At 39.3% G+C, this 27,426-nt stretch overlaps 1 pseudogene; it reads left to right on the forward strand.

The window, feature by feature from the left end:
- Positions 1-6,424: 6,424 nt before the first annotated feature.
- Positions 6,425-27,426, forward strand: part of LOC122050506 — a 41,998-nt pseudogene continuing 20,996 nt past the window's right edge.

A 27,426-nucleotide genomic window follows, 5' to 3' on the forward strand; every position in this document is an offset into this window, starting at 1 on the left:
AGTCATCAGATGAATCCGGATCCATTGAAGAGCAACCGAGCCTTCTCGCTCTACCAGTACTAGCGAACATTATTGACACCGAGTCTGAGTTCGAATCCGAAACGGAGAGCGAGTCAGAAATAGAGTCCGAGCGAAGCCATGAATCCGCATTCTTTTCCGAAGGACCTAACCCCACTGTAAGTGCCTTACTCGCCGAAACTCAATTAGACGATTTAAAAAATATAGTCCCTTACTTGCTAAAAAAGTTGGCTAAATCCAATGTCCGGGTTAAGTCGCTCCAAAAGGAGGTAACAACCCTTAAGGAAGCGACTGACTCGAGCTCTTTAACTGAGTCAGTTCAAATTGAAAGTTCAACTCAAGTTCAACAACTTGAGGAAGAAAATTCCAATCTGAAAGCTCAAATTAAAGAACTCAAGAACACGTTGGAACGGTTCACCTTGGGTTCCAAGAATCTGGATCTGATTCTTGGAAAACAGCGAGCCGTTTACAACAAATCCGGACTTGGATTTAAGACCAAAACGAAATACAAATCGTATTTATCATTAGTTAATAGAAATAATATAAAGGTAGTCCAAGCATGGGTCTCCAAGTCCAAATTGATCAATCAAGTTGGACTTGGCCAATACTGGGTTCCGAAGGATCAAATACACTACCTCGATAGACCATTTCGAGGCCATGATCCAGGGGGAGCAAAAAGAAAAACAATATTAATCAAACCAACTTAATTCAAAATTCAAATTAAAAAATTCAAATTTAAAAATTCGAAATTAAATTCAAAATTCAAATTACAATTCTAAATTCGAAATTAAAATTAAATTCAAAATTCAAATTACAAATTCTAAATTCGAAATTAAAATTAAATTCAAAATTCAAATTATAAATTCTAAATTCGAAATTAAATTAAAATTCAAAAATTCAAAATTCAAATTACAAATTCTAAATTCGAAATTAAAATAAAATTCAAAAATCAAATTACAAATTCTAAATTCGAAATTAAATTAAAATTAAAAAAATTCAAAATTCAAATTATAAATTCAAAATTCGAAATTAAAATTAAAAAATTCAAAAATGAAATTACAAATTCTAAATTCGAAATTAAATTAAAATTCAAAATTCAAAATTCAAATTACAAATTCAAAATTTAAAATTAAATTAAAATTTAAAAATTCAAAAGTCAATAGAAGGAGGATCCAGAATAGCTGGCACCCCCAACTAAATTACCCGACTGGGTAACCGAACTTAATCTACCCGGAATGGGTAAACAAGAGTAGACTACCCGGCAGGGTAATTAAGGTTAGATAAATGGGCGAGGTTTAACTTGACCCACAGTACTGGTGAAGTTTTTGGATGATAGTACGTTAGGGAAGCTTGGGCATCGCATGTCTAGGAAGATATGGCTTCGACCTGGTGCATTTAGCTACCCTTAAATGGATCCTAACTAGTTAGACCAAGGTTTAGTATTAAGTTCAGTGGGTAGGACTATTTGGAAAATCTCGAAGGCATGGTTACTTTAATAAGTTTCTTGTGACTCACCATAGCCCAGAAGTTTATCCAAAGAATGCTTACTTGTTGAACCCAAAACTAAATCTAAATCTAACACAAAATTAAACCAAACCCTTAAATTGAACCTCAATTCATCTCACAAAAATTATAGGATTACCTGATTGAAAACATAGATCGGGTGAGATGACTAAGCAATTTAAAATTCAAATTAAACTCATAACTATAATTCTATAATCAATTAATCAATTTGAAAAATCACTTTAAAACATCTTTTTAAACTTCATTTAAAAATTATTTGAAAAAAAACTTTCAAAATCACTTTAAAAAATCATTTTAAACTTCATTTCATAATTATTTGAAAAAACTTTCAAAATCACTTAAAAAAATCATTTTAAAGTTCATTTCAAAATTATTTGAAAAAAACTTTCAAAATCACTTTAAAAAATCATTTTAAACTTCATTTCAAAATTATTTGAAAAAACTTTCAAAATCACTTAAAAAAATATTTTTAAACTTCATTTCAAAATTATTTGAAAAAACTTTCAAAATCATTTAAAAAATCTTTTTAAACTTCATTTCAAAATTATTTGAAAAAACTTTCAAAAATCATTTTAAAATCTTTTCAAAACTTAATTTCAAAATATTTTCAAAATCATTTGAAAATCTTTTCAAAATATTTTCAAAATCATTTTAAAATCTTTTCAAAACTTAATTTCAAAATATTTTCAAAAATATTTTCAAAATCATTTTAAAATCTTTTCAAAACTTAATTTCAAAATATTTTCAAAATCATTTTAAAATCTTTTCAAAACTTAATTTCAAAATATTTTCAAAAATCATTTTAAAATCTTTTCAAAACTTAATTTCAAAATATTTTCAAAATAATTTGAAATTCTTTTCAAAATATTTTCAAAATCATTTTAAAATCTTTTCAAAACTTAATTTCAAAATATTTTCAAAATCATTTGAAAATCTTTTCAAAACTAAATTTCAAAATCATTTTAAAATCTTTTCAAAATATTTTCAAAATCATTTTAAAATCTTTTCAAAACTTAATTTCAAAATATTTTCAAAATCATTTGAAAATCTTTTCAAAACTAAATTTCAAAATCATTTTAAAATCTTTTCAAAACTTAATTTCAAAATATTTTCAAAATCATTTGAAAATCTTTTTAAAATATTTTCAAAATCATTATAAAATCTTTTCAAAACTTAATTTCAAAATATTTTCAAAATCATTTGAAAATCTTTTCAAAATATTTTCAAAATCATTTTAAAATCTTTTCAAAACTTAATTTCAAAATATTTTCAAAATCATTTGAAAATCTTTTCAAAACTAAATTTCAAAATCATTTTAAAATCTTTTCATAACTTAATTTCAAAATCTTTTCAAAATCATTTTAAAATTATTTCAAAACTAAATTTCAAATCATTTTAAAATCTTTTCAAAACTTAATTTCAAAATATTTTCAAAATCATTTTAAAATCTTTTCAAAACTAAATTTCAAAATCATTTGAAAATCTTTTCAAAATATTTTCAAAATCATTTTAAAAAATCTTTTAAAATTTCATTTCAAAATTATTTGAAAAATCTTTCAAAATCATTTTGAAAATCTTTTAAAATTTAATTTCAAAATTATTTGAAAAATCTTTCAAAATAATTTTAAAAATCTTTTAAAATTTCATTTCAAAATTATTTGAAAAATATTTCAAAATCATTTTAAAAATCTTTTAAATTTTCATTTCAAAATTATTTGAAATTCAAAACTTATGTTTTATATCAACTGTAAAGACAACTCCATCTCATGTTCACTCAAATGTTAAACATGCTTGTTAATCTAGATTGAGTGAGATGGAAAATTAGGAAAATAATTTTTTAACCTCTCATGCTTGAACTTCTGAACTCAAAAATTTATTTAGGCATTAATTAAGAGGGAGTGATTTTGAGTTGGTTTTAAAATTAGTTTTCCTTTAAAATAAAATTTTTACTTGACCTCAAAATTAAAAACTATTTTTTACTTATCTTCAAAAATTCAGGTTATTTTTAACTTAACTTTAAAATTAAAATTATTTATGACCGGGCTTTTAAATTACAACTCTTTTAGAATGTTTTCAAAACTAAGCCTTTATGTAAAACCTCTTTAAGCTAAGTACTTAATCAAGTCTTCTTTAACTAAGCTTAATTAGACTATACTCTAAACTTAGCTATTTGGCAAGAAGTTTTCTCAAGGCAATGATTTTTAAGCTAAATATATAGCTAAGTATTTTCAAACCTAGCTAAGTACTTGTTAAAGTTTTTTTTTTAAAAAAAAAGGACAAAAAGGAAGTATTTTCCAAAGCATTCTCAAAATTTCATCAAAATAATTTTTTTGAAAAACTAAGTCCTTTCAAAGTTAAATACTTAACAAAGCTATTATCTTCATAAGTTTAGCTAAGTCTTTGATAAAAGTATTTTAAAAGTAAAAATCTTAGTTAAACTGAGTCTTGATCAATTTTTTTTAAACTCCCTATTTAAAAACTAAGAATTTAAAGTGTTGTGATATCACAAAAATTTGCTTAGTTACTTGTTAAAGACAAAAATAATCTTATCTCAGCTAAAAGTCTCTCTCAAACTAAAGGAAATGGAAATATTAAGATTAAGCATGTTTGTACTTTAGGGCTCTGATACCTGATCAACACCAATTAGATAATTTGAAATCTATTGAACTTGACTCATGCTTGGACTTAAGAACCAACTAAATAACCTAAACCAAATTTTTAGCTACTTCACTCCCTCCTTGTCCTAAAATTTAATATTGTTTAAAATTATGCTAAGTTTTTTTAACCTAAGCTATAGTTTTCAAAATACAATACTTGCAAAGAGCTTAGCTAAGGTTCAATCTTTATTTTCAAAATTTTAAAACTTAGCCCACAAAAATGTCTTCTTAAAAATCACTTAGGCTCCAAATATTTCACTAACAAAATCTATACATATAATGTAACTAGCTTTTTCAACTTAGTTAAAGACTATCAAAAGGTTCCACCGTCTAGTGGTTTCCAAAGAGCTAACATCATCCATTCACTTAGCTAAATGTAAGAAATGAAAAACTGTTAGGTGTTTTCAAAATCTTGTTATCCATCTTTAAAAATCAACTGCATATTTTTGCTTATTTTTGATATATGGCAAAGGGGGAGAGTAGGAAATTCAAAATCAAAAGTAAAAAGTGTTTTATTAAGGGGGAGAGTAGGTAATTCAAAAATAAAACTTTATTTAAAAAGGAAACCCTGTATTAAGGGGGAGCTTCACAAAAGTTTAAGTGTTAGCTTAAGTTAGGCGTTCATTTGAATTTACATACTTAAGCTTGCTCACTTAAAACTTTTTAATATACTTATGCATTTGTTTTACTTAACTTTGAATTTGGGTTGCCATAATCAAAAAGGGGGAGATTGTTGGTGCAAGAAGTATCCGACGATCGAACCTAAGTTTTGATAATCACAAAGAGATTCAAAGTTAAGATTCTCTGTTATCTAACATGTTGAATGAGTATTTCAGGAAAGTCCTAACTGCGGTTAGGCAGGTGAAAACCCTAGGGGGTGGTAACCCTAGGTGGAGAAAAGTCCTAGCTGCGGTTAGGCAAAGGGAAAACCCTAGGGGGTGGTAACCCTAGGTCATAGGGGGTGGTAACCCTATGCGGAAAGTCTTGGCAGGTCGATGGCTTCAGGTAAAAGTCCTAGGGGGTGGTAACCCTAGGTGGAAAGTCCTGGTGTCGCGAACCAGGTGAAAGTTTGGACTAGCCGGGAAGCGGATGTCCAGCAGAAAGTCCGGAAGCATCGAGTGCCGAGCAAAAGTCCAGTCGATCTGGAGGATCGACTGGCAACAGGTAAATCTCTGGAACAGTAGGCGTCGGGTCGACCTAGGGTTTCCGGTTGGAAACCCGAAGTCAGACTCGGACAGTCCGGAGACTGTCTATACCTCTTTAATAATGTTTATTGTGCTAACTTTGTGTTGCAGGATAGTGTTTGGGACTAACGTATCTTGCAGGAGCAAAGGAGCAACCTAAAGCCTCGGATGAACAGTGTCCGAGGCGCCTCCATGGAGCTTGGAGGCGCCTCGGGTGCAAAGGCTGAGCTGGCTGCGAAACACCATTGGAGGCCCCTTGAAGCAGGCAGAAGGCACCTTGGAAGGTGCCTTGAGAGGGCCATAAGGCGCCTTGAATGGATGAAATTCGACCAGGTCAGTTTTGATCCACGCGGAAGACCAGGCAGCATGGAGGCGCCTTGAACAGCCTTTAAGGCGCCTTGAACAGCCTTCAAGGCGCCTTGAACACCCTTTATAAGGGGGTTTCGACCAGCACTTCTGCACAACGAATTCCAAGTGATCTTTCATCAACGTGCTGCTCCAAAAGACGTTCCGAAGTGCTGCTACAAGTGTCCGACGACCCGAAGCTTCAGATTTAACATTTCTTGTTGTCGGTATAATATTTATAGCTTTTATTTGTACTCATAAGTGTAATCTTTTAACGAGCTTATAGTTGTTGCCCACCGGAAGCGATCAAGAATCACGGGCCTTCGAGTAGGAGTCGATCAAGGCTCCGAACGAAGTAAAAATCCTCGTCTCTGTGTGCTTACTTTGTTTTATTCCGCTGCTTAATTACTCCGATAGTTTTACGAATCGAACGAAATAGCCACGAGCGCTATTCACCCCCCCTCTAGCGCGTCTCGATCCAACAAGAACCAGACAGTCCATAGACTATCAAATACTTCAGTTATCATGTTTATAGTGCACTAACTTTATTTTGTAGGATATGTTGTTGTTTTGTGGACTAATGTATCTTGCACGGACCAAAGAGCAAGTTTTGCCTCGGATGAACAGTGCCCGAGGCACCCTTCATGGAGCTTCGAGGCGCCTCGGGCACAAGGTTGAGGAGTCTTCGTAGCAGAGATGGAGGCACCCTCTAAAGGAGATGGAGGCACCTCAGACGACATTGGAGGCTCCCTTAAGGGCATCGAAGGCTCCCTCAAGTGGATGGGCGATGAAGAAGTCAGGCATTATCCACGCGCGGCTGACCCGGTGATTGGAGGCGCCCTCAATAGCCTATAAAAGGCAGTCTCGAGTAGCAGTTTGAATAATTAATGAAGTTCTAAGCAACCTTTCTTTAGCGCACTGCTAATGATATGATCTGGCTAAGCTACAATAGGACCCCGATGACCTGAAGCTGTGAAACTTCAATTCTTTGTTGTCGGTATAGCTTTTTCAATACTATCATTGTAATAATTCTTGTAATATTTACGCGATTATAGTTGTTGCCCAAAGTAAATGCTCAACGAGCGTGGGCCTTGGAGTAGGAGTCGCCCTAGGCTCCGAACCAAGTAAATCTTGGTGTCTTCTCTATGTGTGAGTTATTTATTATTCCGCTGCATTTACTCCTAAGCTTTCCGAATACGAAAAGTGAAAGCCATGAGCGCTATTCACTCCCCCTTCTAGCGCATCTCAATCCGACAATTGGTATTAGAGCGGGGTCGCTTCGATTTGGTGCAACCACCAGCCAAGCACATTTTTCATGGTGATTTTTAGTTTTTTGGAGTCGATCGGAATCAATATTTTTGCCGTCCTCCGATTTTTTTTCGTAATCAAATTTTTCTCGAAGTTAGTGCAACACCACTCGAGATCACGTGTTAGTTTTTCTTTTAACCCACACTAATAATCCAGGATCAAGTCCTAGGACAAGTTTTTTGTGTTATTTTGCTAGTGCAAGTTTCTATGGCTCTTCAAGAAGGCTACAATATAGCTCGACCTCCGCCCTTTATCGGAGTATACTTTGGCTACTAGAATGACAGAATGGAGTCATACCTTCAGACTCATTTCGAAGTCTGCATGATTGTCAAGACTGGCCTTGATCTCCCAACTGACGGCAACGGTAAACTGATATCGTGTGAGAACTGGGATGTAACTCTGATAAAGAAGGTAGAAGCAAACACCAAAGCAACCTGTACACTTCAGTGCGGCTTAACCAAGGAGGAGCTGAACCGTGTCGGCCCGTTCTCGAGCACTAAATAATTATGGCAAAAGCTGATCGAGTTGCACTAGGGTGCGTCTAATACAAAGGTAAGTAAGCGTGACTTACTACTTAATAAATTATATAATATTAAAATGTAGAAAGATGAGATGACTAGCTAGCTCCATGCCTGTATACAAGATCTGCTCAACGGACTCCACACAATCGGACAAAAAGTGGAGAACCGGGATATTCTAAGGTATGCCCTAAATGCCTTTCCAAGGAATACCTTGTGGGCATCCATGGTAGATGCTTACAAGGTATCTAAGGATCTATCTTTAATTAAACTAGATGAATTGTTTGTTGAATTTGAATTGCATGAACAAATCAATGCTCGATCGACTGAGAAGGGTATAGCTTTGATTGCAGGTACAAGCAGAGCACGCGAACCAAAAGAAAGACGCAGAACTGAACCAGAGTCAGAAGAAGAACCAGACTCGGATGATGATGACGATGAGATCACAGTCAAACTCGTCAATCTGGTAAGAAAACTCTACAAAAAGAAGAAGGGCTTCAACAAGAAGGGTGTCAAGAAAGTAATCCAGTCCAAGGAGGTTCAACCAAGTTCCAAGGTCAAGTTTGAAGTAACCTGCTATGGTTGCAATCAAAAGGAGCATATCAAATCTAACTATTCGAATAAAAAAGATGTGATGTGCGTAGATCTTATGATCATTTATGCATGCTTTGATGCACATCTACTTACATTTCATTAACATAATATATGTTTATTGTACCCTATTTCATTATAATGTCATACTTCCATTATATTTTGTTCGGAGATATACTCTTTGCTTGTTTTGATTGATAGGACGTGATTTGGAGCAACAACGGAGCTTAAATGAAGTCTAGAGCTTCCAGAGTATCACGAGCATGCGAAAACTATGTTCTTCCAAGTTCTGGTAGTGCAGAGACCACACGGTCGTGCGAAGGCCGTGTGGGGGGCGTGTTGAGGTCGTGTGTGTGTGTTGGGGGGGGGGGCGTGTTGAGGCCGTGTGAATGTCACACGACCGTGTGAAGGCCATGTGGAATTTTCAACACTGCAGATCAAAAGTAAAATGGTCATAACTTTGTGCTCGATTGGATTTTTGGGTTTTTCTTTATACCGATTTGTAGATAACTTGAAGATCTGCAACTTTGATGAAGACCTCAACTCAAGAATACCACGTTAAGATATACTATAATGATTTACACGGGCTTGATACAATTCTACATGGCCAGTGCAGAAGGAAGGCACGACCGTGTCGATTCGCATGGTCGTGCGGTGTAACCAGTGTAGAAGGAAGGCACGACCGTGTCAATTCGCATAGCCGTGTGGTGTAATCAGTGCAGAAGGAAGGCACAACTGTGCGATGTAACCAGAGCAGAAAAGAGACACGACCGTGCAGAGTGGCCAGAGGCAAAGGAAGGCACGGTCATGGCAATTGGCACGGTCGTGTAGCACGACCAGAGTAGAAGGAAGAAACGGTCGTTCGATCTCGCACGACCGTGCCACTCAACTCGAAGGGAGGAAAGTGTTGGCCGTGCGGATCTCGTACAACCGTGACACGGGTCGTGCGGTGCCCGTGCCCTAGCCTATAAAAGGGTCAAGAACCCTATTCTTGGGAGCATCTTTGGTTCGGGACTTCATTCCTCTCCTTGGAAAAGGGTTCTCCCCTTCGAGGGAAACCCTAGAGCTTCATCCACCACCATCCCTTGACGTTCCATCCATCTCCATAGCAAGGAGACATCCCCAAGACATCGGAAACCTCGTCAAGCATCTCTTCTTCCCGTTCTTCTCACATCAAGGGTTGTAAGTATGCTTTACTTCATTTTTTGGGGTTGTTCTTCCCTAACAATGGAGTAAATCTCCTTTTCTATGGATGTAGGGAGTAGTTTTGGATAGGGTTTGATGTAAGACTCATGTTTATGCCTTTACTTATTGGATGACTTTGCTTGCTTTGTTTTTATTTGATATGCATGAGACTTGCTGAGATTATCTCGTCATACTTATCAATTGTGTAGGAATTGCTAATTTCGTAAAGAGAGGATCTTAGATCGTACACCCAAGGGGCCCTAGTGACAGGGGTAACCCGTTCACGGACATCTAGGATACTCCCTTGAAAGGAGAGGCAACTTCTCTATAAGAAGTAAGAGACTGAATTAAATCCTTATCTTTATCCTTAATGACACCGATTGGATGTGCATTCTTGTGATCTACCGAGGTGCCCTAGTGACAGGGGTTAATCGTAACAGGATTTCACAAGGATCATCTCCGTTTAGTGCTTAAGGATAGCAGCTTTAACTTCCGGTGAATGCATGTCGATTGACAATGAGGAAAAGATAGAACATGATACATCAGGTTCCACCATAATGAAACCGAAATCCTAGAATTCATTTCCCAAAGCTCAATTCTCTCCAAGATCGATTCTCTCATCCATCTCTTTCCCTCTTCAATCACTCTCGTTAGTTTGCAAGCACCAAAGCCAACTTTCGACCGTCTAGATAACTTACTTTGCAGCATCTCTAGTGCTTAATCAACAGTCCCTGTGTTTCGATAATCTTTTATATTACTGATGATGAATCCGTGCACTTGCTGAATCGTAACAAGATGCTAAGATGTAAAGAAAGAAGAAAGCTCTGAAAGCAACCTGGGACGAGTCCTCATCAGAAGAGTCCGATGAAGAGCTTGAATAGATGAGCTTCCTTGCATTGACGGCCCGGGACCAAATCAATTAATCCAAAAGCAAGGAAGAATCAAAAGCTGTGTTCGAGAGAAGCCACGGATCTATATCCGTTTTCGAAGGGCTAAACCCTGCTGTAAGTATCTCTCGGTTGCATAATTTATTTAATTATCTTATGCGTAAATTAGCTAAGTCCAATGTTTGAATCAAATCATTCCTAAAGGAGGTAACATATCTTAAAGAAGTGACTAACTCTGAATCCTTGACTGACCCAATTCAAACTGAAATCTCAACTCAAGTTCAAAAGCTTAAGAGAATTTCAGCCTGAAAACTCAAGTCAAGGATTTGTAAATCACATTAGAATGGTTTACACTGGGTTCCTAGAATCTTGATTTGATTCTTGGAAAACAGAAGGTCGTATACAATAGATCCGGACTAGGATTTAAGACTAAAAGGAAATATCGTTCATATCTATCACTTGTTAACAGACCTTGATAGATACATTGGACAAGGTCTAACTTGGTCAATCACATTGGACTAAGTCATTATTGGTTCCCCAAGGATTAGATACATTACCTTGATAGACCATATCGAGGCTATGAGCCAATAGAAAAACTATCTTTATAAATAAATAAGAATTGTTTGATGGTTGCTTTATTTTTCTTGCTTTTATTATATGCTTAGATTAGGCTAGATTAAGGACTCGGGCGTAATTTATACTTGATTAGTTAGTCCTAGGAGTTTCAAAAGGAAAATTAAATATATGATTTCTTTGAAAGGCTTTGTCTAGAAGTGGTGGATGATCTCATACCCAAGAATGCCTAATGTCTCGCCATAGCCTGAAAGCCAATCTTCAAAATGTGTATTTAATTGACCAATTGAAAAACCCAAGTCTAACTCAAATGTAAATTAATCCTTAGATATAATATAAATTAAAGGTAATCATCTCACAAAAATACATAAGGTTTCCTGATTGATGGATCTAGGATGAACTTAGTCGAATTTAATTAAACCTAATTCAATTCAATTCAAACTTTCAATACAATACAATTTAAATCTTAAATTAACATTATTAAACATAACTTAATTAATAACTTGATTAAAATTATTTTACAACTAATTAACTAACTTAACTAACTAATTAACTAACTTAATCAAATTAACTCATTCATTTAAACCTAATCAACTAATTAATTTAACCTAATCAAATTAACAAATTAATTTTAAACAAATAAATTAATTTCATGGTTAATTAATTTTAACTTAATTGTCACTTAATTAATTTTTACTTAGATAATTGTAAATTAATCAATTAACCTAAATTAACTTAACCAAATTAACTAATTAACTAACTTAATCAAATTAACCTAAATTAACTTAATCAAATTAACTCATTTATTTAAACCTAATCAACTAATTAATTTAACCTAATCAAATTAACAAATTAATTTTAAACAAATAAATTAATTTCATGGTTAATTAATTTCAACTTAATTGTCACTTAATTAATTTTAACTTAATTTTCACTTAGATAATTTCAACTTAATCAATTAACTAATTTTAACTTAAATAAATCACTTAAATAATTTTAATCAATTTAGCAAAGTTTACCTTAAACCTAAAGTTAACAAAAAAAAAAGGGGGAACAAGAAACGCCTCGGCAAGGCGCCTCCAACACAAAGGAGGTGCCCTTGAGAGCGGCGAGAAATTTCCCGGCAAAACCGTCTTAGGGCACCTCTGAGCGAATACGAGGCGCCTTCCATACGACCTTGAGGGTGCCTTCAAGGGAAATGAAGGCGCCCTCAACACACGAATTTCCAGCGAATAAAGGCTTCTCTATTCGCTGTTTTCTCGCAAATCACCCACACTGAGGCGCCTTCAACTCGAGTTCCTCCCCTCTAAACCTCATCAAAGCCTCACAATGCCTCCTAGGTATACCCCAATATATCTTAAATGTTTCTATATACTTTTATTGTGCATTTTTGTTGTTATATCTGTGTTTGGTTAAAATTAGGAAATGACGTAATATTGCGTCTACTTCTGGTAGTGCCCCGTCCGTTGATCCTAGGTTCCCCACTGAGCAACATAGGATTGAGTTTATTGGGCATATATTTTCTCCAATTAAATGTATATATTTGAGTATAACATTTTTTACTAACTATTGTCAGCCTGAGCTCTAGATGATTGAGTATTTTCAGCTCGGTAAGCTGGTCTACTGCAGTAATGCAGTAAATCAAGGCCTATGTGCTCAGTTCTATAACAACCTTGAGAGGGTTGATGACCTGACCTATTCCACCAGAGTTGGTGGAAAGGATTTTCAGCTTACCCCCACCTTGTTATGTACTAGTCTAGATCTTATTCCCTCTACATGCCCCTTTTTGTGCTACCCTAGTAGGGATCTACCATTTGACGACCCCTACTATCACATTACATTAGATACACTCTATATGTATTTTTTTGGGGAGGGGAGGCCACTTGTAGTTTCTGACTTCAGGTCACTATCTCTTAGGGTCCAGGACTACATTATGTATCGAATCTTGACAGCATGCACTTTATCGATCACATCTTGGGATGTCCCGAAGATGCGTCCTTCACATTCCTTCTTTTTGTATGCCTTATGTCAGCATTTAGATATAGACATCACATTACACATGTTTCATAACATCATTCATGTGGCCAGTCTCGTTACGTCCCTTGTAGTACACATGCCTTACTGTCCTGACATATATCTTCTCGACATTAGGGATAGATATGACCCAGGGGATGATTACCTCCCTTTAGACCATATGACGAGATTGGCTAGCGTCACCTTAGGTTAGCTCATATAGACATCACCGCTCAGGGGGTCCTCGTATGGAGAGGTGGGTCACCACCGGCTGATCTAGCCGAGGATGAGGTTGTTGCTCCAGCCGAGGGCGCTGCTCTAGCCGAGGGGTTCATCCTAGCTCCCGATGAGTATTTTTATCCAGCTGAGGGACAAGAGGTGTTAGGATTCACACTTACTGAGATGTTTAAGGATCCTTCAGCTCAGCCCTTGATGTCAGCCAGCCTTCCACTTCCATATCTATCAAGGATAGACTCACTCAACTCAAGGAGTCTTCCGCGCAGACGCGATAGCTTGTTGTTGGAACCCCAAGGTTGTTTTGGTGTGATCAACAAGTTAAATTATGTCCTGTGTGTTTCTAACCTTGTGTCTAAGTGTGCAAGAGCTTAGGAGCACAGGTAGTCGAGTGGAAGATGCAGCTAGTGAGAAGGACGACACGCAGTGCGTCCGAGGGATGAGGCGCTGCGGAAGAGTACACCGGCGGACGAGAAGGAAGCGTGCGGTGGTTCCGAGGGACAAAAGCCGGAGCGGAAGACTACTCGAGGAGCAAGAGACGCAGTTAGCGGAAAGGACGACACGTGGTGCGTCTGAGGGACGAAGACTGCAGATGAGTACGTCGGCGGACGGGAATGAAACATGCGGCGATTCTGAGGGACGAGAAGCCGGAGCGGAAGCCCACTCGAGAAAACCGGAAGTTGGGTTCGGGTGAGCCCTTTTCCGGATGGCCGAGATCACCCAAGCGAGCGGATCCGAAGTTGAAGACCCAGACCGAGGTGACTAGAGCTGGAGCAGAGGACCCAGACTGAAAAAGTCAACTAGAGTTAACTTTTGGGTCTGGGGCGCTCGAGCTGACCCAGGCGCCCGGACCCCTACGGGGCGCCCGGAACGTACCGGGGCGCCCGGAACGTACCGGGGCGCCCAGAACGTACCGGGGCGCCCGGAACGTACCGGGGCATCCGGAGTTGACTTTTTCACAGGATCGAGCTTTGATTCAATCTGAATATTGGACAATAAAGTTTTATCTCCCTAGGGCACCCGGAACCCTCAGGGTGCCCCGACCAAGGCTATAAATATAGCCTTGGTCCAGAAGCTTTTCAACAACTCAGAGCAATTCATTTCCAACGCTTGTACGCTTCAGTTTTAGATTAGCTTCTTTGTTTTACACTTTCACTGTTGTAAGAGGCTTCTATGCCCAAAGGAGATACTAGTGTGACATTCCTTGGATTAGCAACCTCCTTGGTTGTTACCAAGCAAATCCTTTTGCATCTTCCTTTCTTTAGTTTTTGTTCAACTTATTTTATGCAAGTGTTTTGTTAAAAGTGCGAGAAGGGTATTTTTGTTTTTGTTTTACAGGGCTATTCAACCCCCCCTCTAGCCGGCCGCCAACGGTCCTACAAGTGGTATCAGAGCCAAGGCGCTTCAGGAGAACTAACCGCCAATCGAAGCAAACATAATGGCCGGACCAATCATCCACCCACCGAAATACGAAGGGGATTTCGCAACTTGGAAAAAACTGATGCAGGTATTTTTCACAATAGATTTTGAATTAATTTTAACAATGGAACTTGGCTTTGTAGCTCCAGAGGGTAAGGAAAAATATCAATGGACGAAAAAGGAGAAGGTTGACTTAGTGGTGAATGGCAAAGCAGAATATCATCTGTTAAGTGTTCTTCCGCCACAAGAAGTCAATCGAATCGGGAACTATGACTCGACAAAGGAACTTTGGGAGAAGTTCCTTGAGCTGCACTAAGAAACGTCCGAAGGCAAGCTCGCCAGAAGAGATCTACTTCGCAATCAGCTCACCAACCTGCGACTTGGGGAAGACGAGACAGTTACGCATCTTCACTCAAGAATCAAAGAGATCATCACCGGACTGTCGAATCTTGGAGAAAAGGTAAGTAACCGAGATTCGCTAAGGTACGCGTTAAATTCGTTTCCGAGAAATTCAAAATGGGCATCACTAGTAGATGCCTTTTACATTTCAAAAGACTTAGAAAAAATTTCATTAGAAGAATTTTTCTTGACTATTGAAGTACACGAATCAAGATGTGCAGGTTCGAAGGAGCCCAAGAACAATGTCGCCCTCAAAGCTTCGAGAGATGAACCTGAGTCAGAATCTACTCTTGATGACGAGGAAATGGTAATGATGGTAAGAAGATTCAAGAAACTTTGTAAATCTAGATCTACTAACCATCCGCAAGGGAAAAAGAAAAGTACGATCCGCTGCTACCACTGCGACGAAGAAGGGCACGTCAAGGACAACTGCCCCAAGCTGAAGAACAAGGACAAGGAGAAGGGTAAGAAGTCTATCCAAAAGTGAAACACCCTAAAGGCGACGTGGGACGATACGTCGTCGGAGTCGGAAGTCGAGGCATTCTCCGGACTTGCTCTAATGGCAAGCCATCAAGACGACGACTGCGAGTCAAACTCTTCCGAAATGAGCATTGAGAGCATCGATGAAGGGGGAACCACATCGAAAGAAAGTAGTTCAGGGGGAGAAACGGACAACAAGATCGACAAGGTAAGTGAGGTACGATCACTGCCTCTTGATAAACTCTTTAAGTTTGTTAACTAATTAACAAAAGACTGTTGCAAATTAGAAAAAGAGATTAAAAATTTAAAAACAATTTTGGCTAAATCTTGTCCCTTAGAAGAATTAGGCAAATCAAAATTAGAAAATGAGAAATTGAAATCAGAAAATAAAGATCTGAAAATTCAAGTAGATAATTTGAAAAACCATGCATGCTCATCTAATTTTAAAAAATTTAAAATTTAAAATTGGTATTATAGATATCACCAGGGATAAATTAGGAATATTTCAAGAAAACATGTAACTAAGAAATATTTAGTTAATCCAGTAGGCTGGAACCTATATTGGGTTCCTAAATTTTGCTTACTCTAAATTTTAAATGAAATTAGTGCTTTCAGTGACAAAATTAGACATTGAATTTCTTTATAAGGCTTTGTCTAAGGAAGTGGTTGTTGCTCCAATAACCAAGAAGGCCTAGTGCCTCGCCACGACCTGGAGGCCAAAATATTGAAATAAATGTTTAATTAACTTTCTGTCAAAGCATTAAAATTAGAATTAATTAATGCTTTTAAAGTTTTTCAAACATTTTTTTCAAAATATTTTTTTTCCTTAGAAAAATTCTTTTTTATACTTAGAAAAATTTTCAGAAAATATTTTTTTCCTAAGTTAAAAGTTGTTCTGAAACTGAAAATTTCTACTTAAGTTTTTTTTTCAAAATTTTTTTCCAAAGCTGTCTAAGTTAAAAAAAAAATTTCTTATAATTTCACTTAGAAAAATTTTCTTAAAATTTTACTTAAAAATTTTTTTTATAGAGACTGCTTATTATTGAAAATTTTTTAAGGATCTCAAAATTTTTTAAGTTTTTACCCTTAGATTCTTTCTTAGAACCCCATTTTTTATGTGATCAAAGGGGGAGAAGGAAAAGTATAAGTCTATGGGGAGGTAGACCAAAATTTAACTTGTTTTATTTTTACACTTAATTGTAAATTTAGTTAAGTTTATATTATGTCTATTTTTACCCTATCTTAACTTGGGTTGCTCACACCAAAAAGGGGGAGATTGTTGGAACCCCAAGGTTGTTTTGGTGTGATCAACAAGTTAAGTTAGGTCCTGTGTGCTTCTAACCTTGTGTCTAAGTGTGCAGGAGCTTAGGAGCACAGGTAGTCGAGTGGAAGACGCAGCTAGCGAGAAGGACGGTACGCGGTGCGTACGAGGGATGAGGCGCTGGGGAAGAGTACACCGACGGATGAGAAGGAAGTGTGCGATGGTTCGGAGGGACGAAAGTCGGAGCGGAAGATAACTCAAGGAGCAAGAGACGCAACTAGCGAGAAGGATGGCACATGGTGCATCCGAGGGACGAAGACTGTGGATGAGTACGCCGGCAGACGAGAAGGAAACACGCGGCGATTCCGAGGGACGAGAAGCCGGAGCGAAATACCACTCGAGAAGACCAAAAGTTAGGTTCGGGTGAGCCCTTTTCCGGATGGCTGAGATCACCCAAGCGAGCGGATCCAAAGTTGAAGACTTGGACCGAGGCGACCAGAGCCGGAGCAGAGGACCCAGACCGAAAAAGTCAACTAGAGTTGACTTTTGGATCTGGGGAGCCCGAGCTGACTGGGGGGCCCGGAACATACCGAGGCGCCCAGAGTTGACTTTTTCACAGGATCGAGCTTTGACTCGATCTGAACGTTGGGGGATAAAATTTTATCCCCCAAAGGTGCCCAGACCCCTCAAGGCGCCCCGACCAAGGCTATAAATATAGCCTTGGTCCAGAAGCTTTTCAACAACTCTAAGCAATTCATTTTCAATGCTTGTATGCTTCAGTTTTAGATTAGCTTCTTTGTTTTACACTTTCACTGCTGTAAGAAGCTTCTTCGCCCAAAGGAGATACTAGTGCGACATTCCTTGGATTAACAACCTCTTTGGTTGTAACCAAGTAAATCCTTTTGCATCTTCCTTTCTTTATTTTCTGTTCAACTTATTTTATGCAAGTGTTTTGTTAAAAGTGCGAGAAGGGTATTTTTGTTTTTTTTATAGGGCTATTCAACCCCCCTTCTAGCCGGCCGCCAACGGTGCTACACTTATTTCGGACGATTTTCGGACACTACGGGCTGAGATGACCTCCGGATTCACTTCTCTTCGAGAGGAGATTCTTTGAGCACTACATGCACCCGAGGGACCTTTATCACCTCCTCCAGCTGACGATCCTCCTAGTTGATCATATTTTAAACATGCATTGTATCTATTGGACTTACACTTACTCCTTGTGTAGATAACTCTCTTTTGGTTTGTTTGTTCTTGTGCTTACTAGAATAGAATTTACCTTTATTATTCTATTTTTTTTAACTATGTTTTTAACTCAATTTGTTTTAAAATTCTAGGAATTTTTTTTATTCCAATTTTTGTTAGTTTTTAAAAATTTGGACTTAGCCTAGGTATTTACCCCCTAGAAATCATGTACCCCTAGTTTCAGCCAGAGCATCTCACAAGCACCTTAGGTTTAACTTGCTTGTGTATGAAAATACTTAGAATGGTGTGAGATGCATAGGGTACAGCTTGGACTTAAGAATTCTTATGTCTGTGCATCGACATAAGTCTAGGCAATAAATACCAATTAACATTAATCAAGTTAAGTTATCTTGTCTTAGTCAAGTCTAACTGGATCACTTACTTAACTTGACTAACCAAGTGAAAGCTATTGCCTTTTAGGTAAGCAACTAGTAGCTAATGGTTAGACATTTAGATAAGGAAATTAAGTATTTAGTTTTAATTTTGTTAATTACTGATTCTTGGACTTTAGGACTTTTAGAAAAGAGAACTAAATTTTTCTTTAAAATTGACCTACTCTTTTTGATTCTAAGTGAAAGTGGCCTTAGCTAAAGTTTTACAAGTTGTTACTATTTAAGCTAAGTGTTTTAACTTTCAAATTTGACTAAGTAAAATTAATTTTTGAATCTCTAAAATTTTTTCTCTTCTTCAAAGGTTTTTGTTTGTTCTTTTTACACAAAACTTTCTCTGCTAAGTTACTTTTCAAAGTCAACAAACTTTTCCTTAGCTAAAAACTTCTTTCCAAACTTAGTTTCTGAAATTTCTAAGGAAAAGTTTTTTTTAATCTATGTACTTTCTCAAAAATCAGATTATTTTTAAAGAACTAAGCTCCCTACTTAATTTTTGATAAATTTTTTTTTATTCATTCCCTTAGCTAAAAAGTCTACAAGAAAATTTATTCTAAAAGCTATGTTTTTATCAAGATATTTGTTCAACCTTCTATTAATTTTTTTTAAATTAGTTCCAGCTAAAAGATTTTGTGTATTCAAAAAAGCTAAGTTTTTTCAAAACCTTCGGAAAAGCCAAGTTTTAAAAGATAAAATATTTCTCAAAACCATTTATTGGCTATGTACTTTTAAAGCTAAATTCTTAAACTAAGGCCTATGATCAACTTCTCAACCTGTCTATTTTTATACCTTCCTTTTTGCTGTTTTTTGATATATGGTAAAGGGGGAGAGTATATGAAAATTCAAATATGAAAAAAGAGGAGCTTTGCATTTAGGGGGAGTTTTCACTTAAGCTTTAATTAAGGGGGAGCTTTGCATTTAGGGGGAGCTTTGCATTTAAATTTTTTCTTGTACTGTCATTGAAATTCTTTACAGCATTATTTCTTTATTTCTTTATGTCTTTTTACTTAACTTTGAATTTTTGTTGTCATAATCAAAAAGGGGGGATTTTTGGTGTGGGAAGCATCCGACGATCGAACCTGAATTTTGATAATGGAAAAGGGTTCAAAGTTAAGATTATTTGTGATCTAATGTGTTGAATGAGCTTGTAGGAAAAGTCCTAGCTGCGGTTAGGTAGACAGGAAAACCCTAGGGGTGGAAACCCTAGGTCCTAGGGGGTGGTAACCCTAGGCGGAAGCCTTGGCGGGTCGAGGTCTTCGGGCAAAAGTCCTAGAGTCGGATACTCTAGGTGGAAAGTCCTGGTGTTGCGAACCAGGTGGAAAGTCTGGACAGGTCGTGGAGCGAACGTCCAACAGAAAGACCTGAAGACTTGGGCATTGACCAAAAGTCCAGTCGATCTGGAGGACCAGACTAGCAACAGGTATACTTTCCTGAGTGGAGTATGTGAGGACGTGTTCCCCATTGAGGGAACAATGCTAGTTGTTACTCGGAATACCGTTCTAGTTCCCCTGTACAAAAATTTGTACAAGCATAGAACTATCCAAGCTACCCATGTGCTCTACTGAAGTTAAATTTGGATTGCAAATGATGTTTAACATTATTAATCCAAATTGTCCTTCAGAAGTTAAACTTGGATTGGAAACGATACTTAACATTTTTTACTCCAAGTTTGACTGATGAGATCTTCCTAAGTTAAAACATATTATAGAAGTTAATTAAACATATATTTCAAAGATCGGCTTCCAGGTTAAACATGGCGAGGCACTAGGCCTTCTTGGGTATGAGATCATCCACCACTTCCTAGACAAAGCCTTTCAAAGAAATCGGATATTTAACTTCTTACGGTAAACTAGGTTTAACTACAGAGACCTCAATAGAAGCATAATATCGAAACATGAAATCAAAAAATAAAATCGATAACAAAATGATAACCTAAAACCGATAGCCTCTTGTGTTTGATTTTCAAGATCTATACAAAGAAGATGAACTAGTTATGATGCGGAAACAAATAACTAGTTATACCTTTCTTAGTAGCTTATAGACCTCTTGATCTTTTGTTGTATTCCTCTCCTCATCTTGGACGTCGTGTGGGCGATGATCTACCAAGATGAAATCCACCCAAGCTTCTTCCTTTGCTTCCAAGTTTCGGCCACCAACTAACCTCCAAGGGATGCTAGACAAGAGAGCTTCCTTCTCTTCTTCTTCTCCTTCAAGCAACCAGCCACCAAGAGAAAACCAAGCTTGATGCCGTCGACCTCCAAGAAAGAAAAAAAAAAGAGAAGAGAGAAGGAAGAGGGCTGGCAACCGAGGAATAGAGAGTTGGAACCACGATAGACAGGGCGGCTTGTTATTCTCGGTTGTTCATCCCTCTCCCTGTTAGGTCTGCCCTTTTCTCATGAGTCCGGTCGGCTCACCCTTCTCCGATGGACCACCTGGCCCTTTGACTTCCACGTGGCGTTGACCCCTCGCTATGGGGTCCCGTGTTCTAACCGCCTGATCACTTGCCTTCCCCTCAAGTCTAGTCGAAGGAGGCGAAGTCCGACTGACTGGACTGCCGATCTGACTGAGTAACGACTGATACATTAGTCCGCTCGGATGATTTCAGAGAGAAATTCACCGACAAGATTTCCCTCACTTTTGAAGAGGCGATCAAGGCGGCGGTGGATTACTTGAAGGCTAAAGGCCACCTTCCCGCTGAGCTGACCATCCCCCCAGAGGATCTGGCTACCGTGATGGGCGCCATTCCTGATGCTCTTTTTGATTTTGACGTGTGAGGAGTGTTTATGTTTTTGTACTCTTGTTGTTCGACACAACTTATTTTTGCTGTAACTTCTTTTGTTTGCCCAGCGTTTGGCGTAAATAGATCATCTTTCTGTTCTTGCAACTTTTGTTTTGGCAAGAAATTTTTCTTTCGTCATGTTTAAAGTGTTCTTTAAAACTCCTCCGCTCGGCTCCATACTCTAACATGAGCTCAAGCCGATTGTCTTCGAAAAACGTCTTTCGCCATGCGACTCAAAGGGGTTTTCCCCATATTTTTGCTAAGCGAGCCGCTCGGCCATATTCTGGCCTTAAAAAACAAGCTCTGTCGTCGGTCGGCTCTTATAGCCGGAATATATCACGTGGATGGCTATCCGCTCGGAGGGTTTATAGACGCCGGCTCGTCTCTTAATTTTTAACGTCGGAGCTCGACGGTCTTCCGCTCGGAGCGTTTATAGACACCGGCTCGTCTCTCGATTTTTAACGTCGGAGCTCAACGGTCTTCCACTCGGAGCGTTTATAGACGCCGGCTCGTTTCTCGATTTTTAACGTCGGAGCTCGACGGTCTTCCGCTCGGAGCGTTTATAGACGCCGGCTCGTCTCTCAATTTTTAACGTCGGAGCTCGACGGTCTTCCGCTCGGAGCGTTTATAGACGCCGGCTCGTCTCTTGATTTTTAACGTCGGATCTCGACGGTCTTCCGCTCAGAGCGTTTATAGACGCCGGCTCGTCTCTCGATTTTTAACGTCGGAGCTCGACGGTCTTCCGCTCGGAGCGTTTATAGACGTCGGCTCGTCTCTCGATTTTTAACGTCGAAGCTCGATGGTCTTCCGCTCGGAGCGTTTATAGACGCCGGCTCGTCTCTCGATTTTTAACGTCGGAGCTCGACGGTCTTCCTCTCGGAGCGTTTATAGACGCCGACTCGTCTCTCGATTTTTAACGTCGGAGCTCGACGGTCTTCCGCTCGGAGCGTTTATAGACGTCAGCTCATCTCTTGATTTTTAACGTCGGAGCTCGACGGCCTTAAAGGCTAATTTTAATGAAGTCGCTCGGCGAACACATTAGTCATCCTTTGAATCATTTTTGCTTCCTGCATTACAAGGACATGGGCGACTAGCATATACACAAAAATGAGTTACATCAGTGCACCTCTCATCCAGCTCGATAAGGCTGGAGATGATTCGCGCTCCATGGCCGATCCAGCTGTCGTCCGTCTTCATCCTCCAAATAGTAAGCGCCCGAGCGGAGCTTTTCGATAACCTTGAAGGGGCCCGCCCAGGGAGCTTCCAGCTTGCCGACGTCGCCGACCGACTTGACTTTCTTCCAGACAAGGTCGCCGACTTGGAATGATCTGGGGATTACGCGGCGGTTGTAGTTTTGCTTCATCCGCTGCCGGTACGCCATCAGCCGAACGGACGCCTTGGCTCGCTCCTCATCGACCAAATCCAACTCCATGTTCCTCCGTTCGGCGTTGCCATCATCATAGCTCTGGATCCGGACGGACTCGACGCCGACTTCAACAAGAATGACTGCTTCGCCGCCATACACCAGGTGGAAAGGCGTGACGCCCGTCCCTTCCTTTGGAGTCGTTCGGATGGCCCATAAGACGCCCAGCACTTCATCCACCCAACTTCCTCCCAAATGGTCGAGCCGAGCATGCGGAATACGAAGAATTTCCCGATTAGCTACTTCAGCTTGACCATTGCTTTGGGGGTATGCTACGGACATGAAGTGTTGCTCGATGCCATAGCTTTGGCACCAATCTTCGAGCAACTTTCCAGTGAACTGCCGTCCGTTGTCGGAAACAAGTCGGCGAGGGATGCCGAACCGACAGATAATGTGTTGCCAGATAAACTTCTTAACCATCTGCTCGGTGATCTTGGCTAGCGGTTCGGCCTCCACCCACTTGGAAAAATAATCGACTGCCACTAATAGAAATTTTCGCTGCCCGGTTGCCATAGGAAATGGACCAACAATGTCCATTCCCCACTGGTCGAACGAGCAGGAGACCGTGGATGCCTTCATTTCCTCTACCGGTCGGACGCTGGGCACGTGGCACTCCCTGACTGCTGACGTGGATCTTCGACTGGTTGCACGAACCTCCGGCGAACCTGCACAGAAGTCGGGCCGGGAAGGGGTTCCCGGCGGTGACCCTCCGACGCTCAAGTCAGGCAAGCAAGTAATGAAAAAAGTGGCTCCAAAGGTGTCCAACGCGTACCTCCGGCGAAGTATAAGGCTCTTTATATAGAGCGGTGAAAGAGCTCCTGCACGTCCACGGAGGCGCATACGTGTCCGCAGCCCATACCTCGGTATGTATTTGTCAGAAAGCTTACCTGACGCCATACTGCTACAGTCTAAGCACGTCTTCGATGGGACAACAGAACACGTCGTTGTCAGACTTGGAGTATGGCCTAGCCATAGGACTTTACAGCTGTCATATGATGTTCTTGTCCTTCTTTACTGACCACAGGCCGGGGCGTCCGTCTGGCCGGCGGGACAAGGCGTCCATCCGATCAGCATTCCTCTTCATCGGCCTGCTGGGGAGATCTTCGGTAAGATGTTATATAGGGACTACTAGCAGTATGTTACATTGCCTTCGGACGATCATGACGTCCGCTCGGCCCTTCGTTACTGTTCAATCGAGCGCCAGAACCCCGATCCCTGTCAGGGCGCCTTTTTATTATCGGATGTTCATCGGTCGGCCTGTCGGGAGGCCGACTCATCCTTCTCCGGTCAGCCGGTCGGTCTGCCCTTTTCTCATGAGTCCGGTCGGCTCACCCTTCTCCGATAGACCATCTGACCCTTTGACTTCCACGTGGCGTTGACCCCTCGCTAAGGGGTCCCGTGTTCTAACCGTCGGATAACCAAACACCATGTTATCTATAATATAAATTAAATGGACAACTACATTTAACATAAACTTAGACATTTGACCAATGTGATTCTTATTTCAAAATATAAATGTTCATATAAAAAGCTAGGCTTTTAGTATACATCCTAACAATCTCCCACTTATACTAAAAGACTATGCTGTCATATATGCTGCCATACATCTGATTCTCATCCCCTCAACATGCCCATCAAAAGCACTCACTGGAAAGGCCTTAGTGAAAAGATCTGCCAGGTTATCATTTAATGTAATCTTGGCGGCAATAACTTCTCTTTGTTTTACGACATCTAATATCGGGTGGTACTTGCGCTCAATGTGTTTACTTACCTTATGGGCCCGTGGTTCGTTCAAGTTTGCTACTGCACCATTATTATCATGATATATATTTTGATAATTTTGGGCAAACCAGGAATCACATCTAAGTCCATTAAGAAGTTTCTGAGCCATACAACTTCATTGGCTGCCTCAAAGGTTGCCACATACTCAGTTTCTATGGTGGAGTCTGTGTTAGTTAGAGCCCTAGAGCCAATCATTTGATGATTGTATGGACTCATGTATATCATATTCTTGTATATATATTAAGCCATTTGGTTTTTTGGTTATAATGCTTATTTGTATTAGTGCCAGATAAAATAAGTATAGTAACGTCCTTGAGTAGAAGGTTCTTACCTATATCAATCGATTGGTTGAATCGATAGTGAGATGATATAGGGAACACTACTCTAAATCATTCCTAGTCGAGTATTAACATTCAGGGACAATGTTAATACAATAAGACTAGCATGTAGGTCAGCTCGATGACTTGATCTCACAAGTCATGGATATAGAGATATCAAGCTGACACATGGGTATGCATTAGAGAATGTATACTGAATGACCCGCCATGAGAAAGTATCATGGATCGTTATATGAGTGTCATATACTTTATCATGTGGCTATTAGTATGACTATTAGTCCTTTGACCTGAAGTCACCATGGATCCCTACATAAGGAGTTATGTACTTTGGTTTCGTCAAACGTTACCCGTAACAGGGTGGACTATAAAGGCGATTACTGGGTATGTAACAAATTATGCAGAGGGATGTGAGTGATGTAGATGGGATCTATCCCTCCCATATGACGGGAGCGACATCAATATTCTTGATAGAGTTAGACCACGAAGTGCATGGCCATGCCCAAATGAGTCAACATTAGATGTTGAGCTCATTTGATCGAGTGAGTCTACTTGGAATTCAAGATTTAAATTGATTAGAGGATGACACGGTCTATGCCTCACATTGATCAATCTAGATATCTAGGATAGAAGGACAATGTCACATATTGTGAGGAGTCACAATTAGTAGTCACAAGGTGATGTTGGATCTCGACATTTCTTGTAACTTGGGTAGTAATGATGTGTTGCTAGATACCGCTCATTACTTATGCTCCTAAATGGGTTTAGGGCATTGCCAACGTTACAAGAACCTATAGGGTCACACACTTAGGACATTTAGATGGAGATTTGGTTCATATGATGAACCAAGAGGCTTAGATTCATTTGATGAATCAAATTGGATTAAGAGTAATCCAAATTGGGCTAATTGAGTTAGACTCAAGTTGATTCATGTATTTAATGAGTCTAATTTAGATTATGACTCATTAGATCAATTTAATTTAATGAATTAGATTCATTATATTAAGTTGGCTTGAATCAAATGGTTAGATTAGATCAACCATGAGAGAGATTGAGTCAAGTTTGACTTGACTAGAGAGGAAGAGGAAGAGTCAAGTTTGACTTGACTCTTTGCCACATCATGAGTGAGGTGGCAAGATGTGGACCAATAGTGTTGTTCCACATCATCTTGTTTTGCCACCTCATGGAGGTTACAAGCATCCATTGCATTTAATGTGGGTTGGCCACATTAAATGAGTGGAGGTTACTCATTTGCCACATCATTGTGAGGTGGCAAGATGGGGACCAATGGTAATGGTCCACATCTTCATGATGTGCCACATCATAGGAGTTACACAACACCTCTTAATGACTTCACATTAATTGTGATTAATGTGGAATGGGAGTTACACTCCATGGAGTGGCCGGCCACAGAAAAGTGGTGAATGAAATTTTATTTTCATTCAAGGCATTACTTCTTCTTCTTCTTCCTCAAGAGAGCTCTCTCCCTTTCCTCCTCTTGCCGTGACCACACAAGGTGCTAGCACACCTTTTGTGTGTTTTCTCCACCTACGTGTTCGTGTGGATACTTCTAGAGGAGTATGTATTTTGATACTCTAGAGATCCGGCAATTCCTTGGACGAGCGGGAACGCGAAAGGGCACGCTTTGAAGGTATAACTCTCATCTAGTGTAGATCTAGAGTCTTTGAAACTCGTACTTGTAATTTTTCTTTCAGTTTTCCTTGCACGGATCTACGGCTTTGGGTGATTCGGGGTTTCCGCGACGCGAAAAGCGATTTTCGCGGCCCGAAAAACCCAACAGTGGTATCAAAGCCACGTGCAAGGCGAGTACAAGTTTGTTTTTTTTGGTTTTATGAAAACTAAAGTTTCTATAATTTTCTGTAAAATTATGATTTTTGGGTTTTTATGAGTATTTTTCTCGAGTAATCGAAGCACAAGTGTTTAGTCGCTTGTAGGCTTCGGCTACCGGAAAGATTTTTCCAAAACGGCTTCGTTTCGCCCCAAAAAATTTTTGGGACAGCGGGCTTGGGTGCCATTAGATCTCTTAGGAGCACCTCGCGATGGTTAGATCGCGGGTAGGGGTACTGCCCCTAACCCCGCAAGGGGATTTGCTCCGCGATTGCACCCGAAATCGCTAAAAACGAACCCGCCGGGAAGATTTTTTCGAAACGGCAATGTCTCGGCCCAAATCGTTTTGGAACAGCGGGTTTAGGCGCTGTTGGATCGCAAAGGAACCCTCGCGATGGTTAGATTGCGGGTAGGGGCGCTGCCCCTGGCCCCGCAAGAGAATGCGTTCCGCGATTGCGTCCGAAACCGCTAAACGGGTCCGCCGGGAAATTTTACTCGTAAAAATTGTAAAAATTAATTTTAAAATTACAGAAAATTATGAAAATATATAATTTTGAATTATATATTAATTTTGTGATAGTCATGGCCCAAAAACCCAATATGGTTGGATTGTGTTGTAATTCATAATACGGCCTGCGTACCGTTATGTGTTTGCGAGTGTAGTATTATATTCGCGACCCGCGCGTCGTGCCTTCTCTTATATTCTTGTTGTAAATTAGTTAGACTCGAATGTAACTCGAGTTTCAAATTGTAATGTACAAATTGGAGCGGTGGAGGGTCCACACGAGACGGAGTTCCGAGGCGGGCACGAGCAACACAAGGTGGTCAAAGGAAGGAGCTTGGAGAAGCTGTTGACCCTAGGTTGACCATTCGATCTTCTCATTGGCTTGAGAAGATCGTAGTAGGGCCATGACTAAATCACAAATAGATGAATTAGTTAATTGCTTATGTATATGATGCATGTTTAATAAGTAATTAATTAATTAGTGCATTACGATTAGATTAGATCTAAGTCGTGCACATGATGCACCC

The sequence above is a fragment of the Zingiber officinale genome, chromosome 3A (genome assembly GCF_018446385.1).
Source record: "Zingiber officinale cultivar Zhangliang chromosome 3A, Zo_v1.1, whole genome shotgun sequence".
Classification (NCBI taxonomy): Eukaryota; Viridiplantae; Streptophyta; class Magnoliopsida; order Zingiberales; family Zingiberaceae; genus Zingiber; species Zingiber officinale.